The sequence below is a fragment of the Lissotriton vulgaris genome, chromosome 12 (assembly GCF_964263255.1).
Source record: "Lissotriton vulgaris chromosome 12, aLisVul1.2, whole genome shotgun sequence".
NCBI classification, from domain to species: Eukaryota; Metazoa; Chordata; class Amphibia; order Caudata; family Salamandridae; genus Lissotriton; species Lissotriton vulgaris.
The window spans coordinates 376,642,117-376,650,213 of record NC_141700.1 but is presented as its reverse complement, the minus strand read 5'-3'; the positions used below and the strand labels follow the sequence as shown (position 1 = coordinate 376,650,213).

The window sequence follows — 8,097 nt, the reverse complement described above, 5'->3', positions numbered from 1 at the left end:
CCTGGTTTCGGTGGCGAGCCATCGGAAGATCTTTCAGAGCATGCGTAGGATGTTGAAGCATGATGATGAGACGGCGTTGACTTGTCTGGTCATCGAGAGGGAGGAGTCCAGGATGAAGCCCAGGTTGCGTGCGTGGTCCGTTGGTTTGGGTGCGCTGCCCAGGGCAGGGGGCCACCAGGAGTCGTCCCAGGCGGAGGGTGATGATCCAAGGATGAGGACTTCCGTCTTTTCTGAGTTCAGTTTTAGGCGGCTGTTCCTCATCCACTCGACTACGTCTTTCATCCCTTCGTGTAGGTTGGTTCTGGCGGTTCCTGGGTCGTTGATGAGGGAGAGGATCAGCTGGGTGTCGTCGGCGTAGGAGATGATGTTGAGGTTGTGTTGGCGTACGATGGCTGCGAGGGGGCTCATGTAGACGTTGAAAAGGGTGGGGCTGAGTGATGATCCTTGTGGTACGTCGCTTATGACTTCGGTGGCCTTGGATCTGTACGGGGGAGGCGGACTCTCTGGGTTCTTCCGGTGAGGAATGAGATGATCCACTCCAGTGCCTTCTCTTGGATTCCGATGTTGCTGAGGCGCTGCACTAGGGTGCGGTGGCAGACCGTATCGAATGCTGCGGAGAGGTCCAGGAGGATGAGGGCCGCTGTTTCCCAGTTGTCGAGCAGGGCTCGGATGTCATCAGTGGCTGCGATGAGGGCGGTCTCGGTGCTGTAGTTGGCGCGGAAGCCGGACTGCGAGTGGTCAAGGCTGGTTGGGCAAGCGCAATTGGTGATCCACTGTGTGAGGTAGTTGGCTGCTTGGTTGGGGTCCGTTGAGCTGGCGGGAGGGTTCTGGCTCAGTGAAGTGGTGAGCTGGTCGGTGGTGATCTTGTTCCAGTTCCTGCAGGGAACCTGTTGCGGGTGGTGGTGAGTCGTGGTCTTTCTGAAGCTGAAGTGGACGCAGCTGTGGTCTGTCCAGTGGAGTCCGGTGGAGTGGCTGAAGGAGATGTACTTGCTGGAGGAGAAGACTGGGTCAAGCGTGTGTCCGGCGTAGTGGGTGGGGGTGTTCACCAGTTGCATGAGTCCGAGGTTGGCGAGGTTGTCCAGCAGGGTGGTGGTGGTGTTGTCGTTGTTGTTCTCCAGGTGGAAGTTGAGGACCCCTAGGAGGATGTAGTCAGCGGAGGCGAGGGCATGCGGGCTGATGAAGTCTGCGATGTCTTCGCTGAATTGTGTGCGAGGTCCTGGGGGTCTGTAGATGAGGGTGCCTCTGAGTGTGGTCTTGGGGTTGGTGTGTATCTGGAAGTGAAGACGTTAAGCAGCTGTGAGGGTGTCGTCTGATTGGTCGTGATGCGGATGGTGTTCTTGTGGACGATGGCGATGCCTCCTCCTGTCTCGTTGACGCGGTCTCTCCGGGTGATCTTGTATCCGTCCGGGATGGCGACGGCGATGTCGGGCGCTGAGGAGGCGTTCATCCATGTTTCCGTGAGGAAGGCGACGTCTGGAGATGTGGTGTCGAACAGGTTCCAGAGTTCCACGGCGCTCCCAAAGACAAAAAAATGGCTCGCGAACGGGTCAAGCAAGCTACTACGCATGCTCGCGGAGCTATGCGTAGTTCGCGGAGTGCAAGTGCATCTTCGCGTAGCTCGCGGAGTGCGGCTACGCGAACTACGCCCAGGCTTAAAAAATATTATATGCAATTATGTAATCTAGTACAAAACAGCTGACATTGCCACGGGGAAAATAGTTTTGGGGCTTTTTCACTGCAGGGATACGTGTAAATTTCTACATGTTCTCCTTTAAAATACCTCACACTCTGCCAGCCTACAACTGTAGGCCTGCAGGTATGTTTGACTGCCATTGTAGTGGGTGTCACAATGGGTGCTACACTTCACTAATGACATTTAACTTAAAGGCCTTGGCTTCATTTTGTACTATATATGTTAGGTATTTTTTAGGTTAATTAAGTAATCCAGCTTTCAGCTATAAGTATAACCAATTTTGACATGTTTAAGGGGTCATAGCAAATGCGTTGAGGCCTGGTTAGTATGAGTCTTTGTGGATGGAGTAAAATAAAATCCTGTATCAGTCCTTAATAAGGGTGATTATTCAAAAAGAGTCATTTTCCTACACTAACATAATGTGTTGGCCACCTATCTAGATACACCACTGAATACCACCACATAAGATAGCCTAACAAGTTTAACACTGAAATGTTGTTGTACAACATTGACGTTAATGGAATCAACTGAAGGATTAGCTCTTTATTACAAACATAGTAAGCAGCATTAAGATTCAAGGAGCAAACATGTAATAATTGTAAAGTCTACAGCTGTAAGATTTCAAAGGAATTTCATTTTGGTAAAAACATTTTCACAGTTCTGTAGTGAATCTCAATTGGGAAATCCTTTTGACAATAATCCACTTGAATGTTCTTTTTTGGTCTGGCCCAAGGATCCGATTGCTGGATGCTACACTCTTGTAAATAAATATTCAGCTATTGCTTTGGTTGAGGTGTCAGTCACATTTTTTATTAATTCACATGACAGACATTTGGTACTTTGAGTGTCAGTGAAACTGAGTGATAAACGTTGGCCACTATAAGCTTTGAGCCTGCCTAAAGAGGCCCAAAGACCAAATGGGAACAAGTTCATGTGTCATCACTGCCATGGGGCATTGCAAACTGATTTTCATGGAGTAATTTTTGTGGTGCGGGGTGGGGGGGGGGCAGATGCAATATTTACGTTGCTCTCAGCTAGGCATTCATCTGAGACCCTCCTGGTGATGTGCTTCACCTTGGCTGCACTTTTAGAAATGCCTGACATCTAAAGCCTAGGTAGGGAAGTCCCCAACCCTTCCAAAAGAAGTTTTGACCAGCACAGTGAGGATGGAGCAAGGTCAGTTTTGTAGTTTTAAGAGGTATGCTATTCTGCAAAAATAGGCCAGAATACTCCTATACACGATGGGGCATATTTATCAAAGAATTGTGCTGCCATTGCACCACACAATAGTGCACAAGGGGGACACAACTACCAAGTTAGATTTATCAAGCAATGCAAGGCCACCTTGCATTATCCTAAGTGGCTTTATAAATCTGGAGTAACGCAACACAGCAAAAATCACTGTGCAGCTTTACTTTGCCCCAGGGAGGCATTCCATTGTTGGAGCAATGGTGTTCACGCACATCCACCAATAGATTTTGGCACATTCCCAAATTTACAAATAGTGGTAGACCTGGGAATGCTCTAAAAGGCTACGCTAGCAGAAGAAAAAGACTAATGTTAAATTCAGCACATTCCTGTCGATCACGCAACGCAGCAAAGTGGCTTGCTGCACTGCATGATTTCTTGATAAATACCCCCCTATAGTTGTAGTTCACTTGCAGGTGGACTGCCTGATTGCTCCCTTCTTCAGCTGCTTCCATGTTGAATCCTCACGTCAAGACATGCCAAATGTACTATTGGATAGCACATCAGATCAGCACATTTTGTTTTATTTTAACCACAACAATACATTAGATTTGGCATACAGTTCTGTGAATTCATCAACATATGCATGCATATCTAAGTCGCAAGCTAGCATCTTTTGAATATTTACTGAGAGAAAGAAACAAGTGTTTGTGTAGTAGTCTCAGCATTGAACAGTGCACTAGAGACCAAGCAGAATTTGGCATGCAGCAATAGGTCATTGGTAAAAGAAATACATTCTCGTAAGATTTGCTCAAAACCATGGCAACTGTTGCATGCAAATATTAGCCAAATTCGTGGGGCATTCTTGGATAGTGTACTCTATACACTACTCTTTTAGCAATCATATAGCACCTTGACGCCCTTGGGCTAAGTTAGCTCTCTATAAATGTTATATTTATTCATTCATTCATATACCAATCCTTGTTGGAGCACCAGGTTTCAATACTTGGAGATTAATCAGCTGTCTAACGACTTGGCTATATCTTATCTCGTAATTATCAATCCAATATTAGAATATATTTTATGGTGTTTCTGTGGAGCATGTTCAGCTCAGATACTTAATTGTGCACAGCTTAATTTTAGGCCATATATACCCCTGACTATGAAGAGGTGGTCACTAATGATGTCCCAAAATCTTTAATTAGGGGACAATGCCATATGATAAAGATAAATGTTACTTCCATGCTGTCTTTTATAAACCTATCACCTTCTTAGAAGATATTTATAGCTCGAGCGTGCACGAGCTAAGTTTCCCAACCCTCTCAAGAAGTCAAAGATTCTTCTCTGTCTCATACATGTCTGTGCTGACCGAAAATACTCTGGTCTGGTTATTTTTTTTAAAGGGCAGGCCTCTTGTAGAATGATGTAAAATGCAAGAATTAACATACTAATCTTGTGGCACTTTTCACTGAATTCCGGCCCGCAAAATACATCTTATGAATACATATGTGTGAATAACTGATGTAAGGTGACTTTGGGGTCTGGCGCCGCGGCTGTCTGGCTGGCCGGGTGAGTTATGGCTTCTCTTGTGCGGATGGGCAGCGTCCTCAGAGCTGGTGGACGATTCTTGAAAGGCGGTGGGAAAAGGGTGGGGGAGAGACATGCTGGGGGCGGAGTGCACATCGAGCCTCGATATCGCCAGTTTCCTCAATTGACCCAGTCACAGGTTTGGAGGTCGGAGTTTCTGAGGGGATTCATGTGGTTCTGGATCCTGTGGCACTTCTGGCATGATTACGAAGCAGTGTTGGGTCACTTCCCTTATCCTGACAGTTCTAAATGGACAGATGAAGAGTTGGGAATCCCTCCAGATGATGAAGAATAGACTATAAAGATCTCCTCTCTTTGTGCTGAAATGGAGTTTAAGAAAGCTAGATGGTCTGTCACCTACTGTAACTTTCTATTGTAAATAAAATTTAACCCCCCCCCCAAAAAAAAAGAATAACTGATGTGTTATCAAACTATTATAAACCAAACCTTATATGTTTTAGAAATGCAAACAATCCCAAATCAATACTAAATGCAGACAGCAGGTATTTCTATATGTAAATGTACACTCAAATACATGATTATATGAAATGCATTGCATAGTGTGCAATCAGACAATGCAAGGATTAAGTCATCCCCAGAATGATAGAACGAAAATTCTAATGAATATGTGCGTATATAGTTCTGGATGCTTTGATAAAAGAAAAAGCTAAGGAAAAATACCTGCTGCTTAATTTGATACTTTTGCATGCTGAAAAACTAAACATTAATCCACAAGTGATCAAATACAAAAAGTTGGTTTTAGGCAACTTTACAAACAACAGCAGCTTCTAATTGTATTTCTCTTGTTATACTGCTTTTATATAATTCTGAAAATAGATTCTAACTTTCAATTCTGTAGTATCAAAGGGAGAATTCACAGATGGACTTGATGATGTTTACAAGTCTCACTTTTATATGGAAAATCAGGCATGTTACAGCGATACTGGCACTCTTTCAGGCAGCTCAAATAGTTGTCCAAAAAGTTAGGCAAGGACCAGATTTAAAGTTAGGCTGACAGGGTACTCCATCACAAACCTGACAAAGTGCTCATCCTGCCAGAACCTCTGTCTAAATTCTTTGTTTAGAGATGGGCAGACCATCAGCTTGCTATCAATGGAGTTTCTGTTGCCTCAGTTGACAGAATGCTTCCTCCAATGACCTGACGTGTAGGGGCCATCAGACGAACAGCATTACACCACCTGCCATAATTTGGGGCATTGTGCGGCATCCTTTTTGTTCTGCCCCTCACCAACTGGTATAACTTGTCAATGTGGGAGGGAAAAAATGACCCCCACATGCAGGGTAAATACTTAGGTGTGGAGGCCACTAGTTATTTGTTTTTCAAAATAAGGTTGTTAACGTTTGGTGAACAGCTGTCAAAACCAGTAGTAGCTGCCCACCAAACATTTTATACCTTGACAGGCACCACCACGAGGGTGGAGCCTATCAAGGTAAAGAAATAACTAATGAGCCAACAATGATTTCTAAATTTGTCAGACGGTACTCTATCGTGGTTGCTAACATAATTTCCCTCACCGCCCTAATACACTGTACTCCTTTCACCAAATTGTAAATCAGGTCCTAAATCTTAAAATCAAAACTCAGACCCAGTCCACCCTCTTGTATATCTGACTTCTGCTCCATTGTGTTTGACTTGGAATTGTGCCTAGGTCCTGACCACCCATGAACCTATACCTTACATATGCACTTCATGTTTTCGAGGTGCTTTTTGTCATAAAACTGTCAAAAGTTTTATTGTTGCTTCCCTCAACCAACTTTTATTGTTTCTGGTATCTCTTTGCTTATAACGTTTGTCTTCAATTTTTAAAGTGTTTTTCAATTTGTACAGTGGTGTTTTCCTAACTGCATGGTGTTTGTGCAAGAGCTACCATGCTTGAACAGAGATTATCTAAAACATGTGCTTTAGCTTAAACAGATTGTGTTATTAGGTTGGTAGGGGTGCTCCCTCTTAAATTAGCAACCCAGTTCTGGCATTTTCTATCATGAGGTAATCAGGCTATAGGAAAATGTCTCTTTTTGCATGATCATCCATATTTATTTGGAATTATCCCCTAGATTCATCAAAGTCCCGTTTTGCGAGTCCTTAATAGCGATTATTAAGGAATCGCTATTAGGACTTGCAAAACGGGATTCATGTAGGAATCGCTAAATAAATTGCGATTCCTACACATTCCTTATTTGCGATTAGCAAATTGCTAATCGCAAATAAGGATGCGATTTCAAGGGTCCTAGGGGTGTCCAAAGGACACCCTGTAGCACCCCCGAAATGTAATCTACATTGGTGTTGCGCACACACATGTCCAAAGGACATGTGTGTGTGCAACATGCAACTTAGAAAAATGCATTTAAAAGCATTTTTCTAAGTTTTCGCTATTTACCACGAGGTTTGACCTTGCGGTAAATAGCGGACCGAAATTGCGATTTCGCAATTTAAAAATGGGTAATGAATTGCATTTAAGGAATCTCAAATAGAGATTCCTTAAATGTAATTCCTCGCAATTTAGCGAATTCGCAATTACCGATTTTTGCATTTGGGATGATGAATCCCAAATGCAAAAATTGCGCTCGCAAAGCCACAGATTCTCAGAATCTGGCCCTTTGCTAGCCAATTTTTCAATGATGAATCTACCTGTATGTTCCTGCTGTTTTTACTCTCTCTACCAGCAGTCTGCTAACCAGGCCTTAGTGTATGTGATCTGATCTGTAAAACATGTGAGAATTGGCTATAACCCTAATTGTCATTATTACCTTACCAAGAGTGCTAAACAGGACCACAGGACTACTACGTAACCAGTTTGTGCAGTTTTTTTAAACTGCTAATTTGAACTGTCAAGATAACCCCTGTTGATAGGCCAAACCCCTCCTTTTCAATATTATTGAATCACCTCTAAGCAGGACTTAAAGCCCAATAAGGCAGAGTCCATAATATTTAAAAGTGCAACAAGTAAAAGCTGAATTAAAACATATCCTAACAGTGACAGGGCACCAAAAACTATTATCACTGTAGTAGAGTTAGTTATTCCATAGGAATGCACTTGTATATATATTAACCTACTTAATGGTATTACTGCTTAGGAAACTGCCATAACATTCATTTTTCAACTTTTTCAAATATTTATTACAATCCCAATTCATAGATAAAGTCAGATTTGTACTAGCTAGTTTGTAAAAGGTAATTTTATAAGATCATCTTTTACCTGCCCAAAGTCTTCAGAAGCCCATTTGCATGAGCTTCCAATTGTCACCATTGAGCTGTATAGCACCTTGATGAGTTGTAATTTGCAGAGACAAAGGCCTGTGGTGTAGGAAAGTGGTATGGTCATCTGACAGGATGACCAACCTGGCAGTGTCCGGGAACGTTATTACCTTTAAAGAAGCTTACCGTTTTATAGGCTTTCTACAGCAGAAAATCAGTTTCAGTGGGCTGTGGCAGAAGGTATCCGGCCTTGTGAAGCTCTGCTTGGCTAGAGGTTTTAGACTTACCTTGTTGCAAAAAGCTCCAAAAATATGATTACGTCCAAAAGTAGAAATCTTCACCAGAAGTAGTAATCAAAAGTATTCAGTTGCCGTAAGAAAATTTGGATTTCTTCCACTTAGAGCTTGTAGTA

General features: G+C 43.2%; 1 pseudogene; it reads left to right on the top strand.

The window, feature by feature from the left end:
• Nucleotides 1-4,457: 4,457 nt before the first annotated feature.
• On the top strand, nt 4,458-4,793 carry LOC147674078 (NADH dehydrogenase [ubiquinone] 1 beta subcomplex subunit 2, mitochondrial pseudogene; annotated as a pseudogene).
• Nucleotides 4,794-8,097: the final 3,304 nt, after the last annotated feature.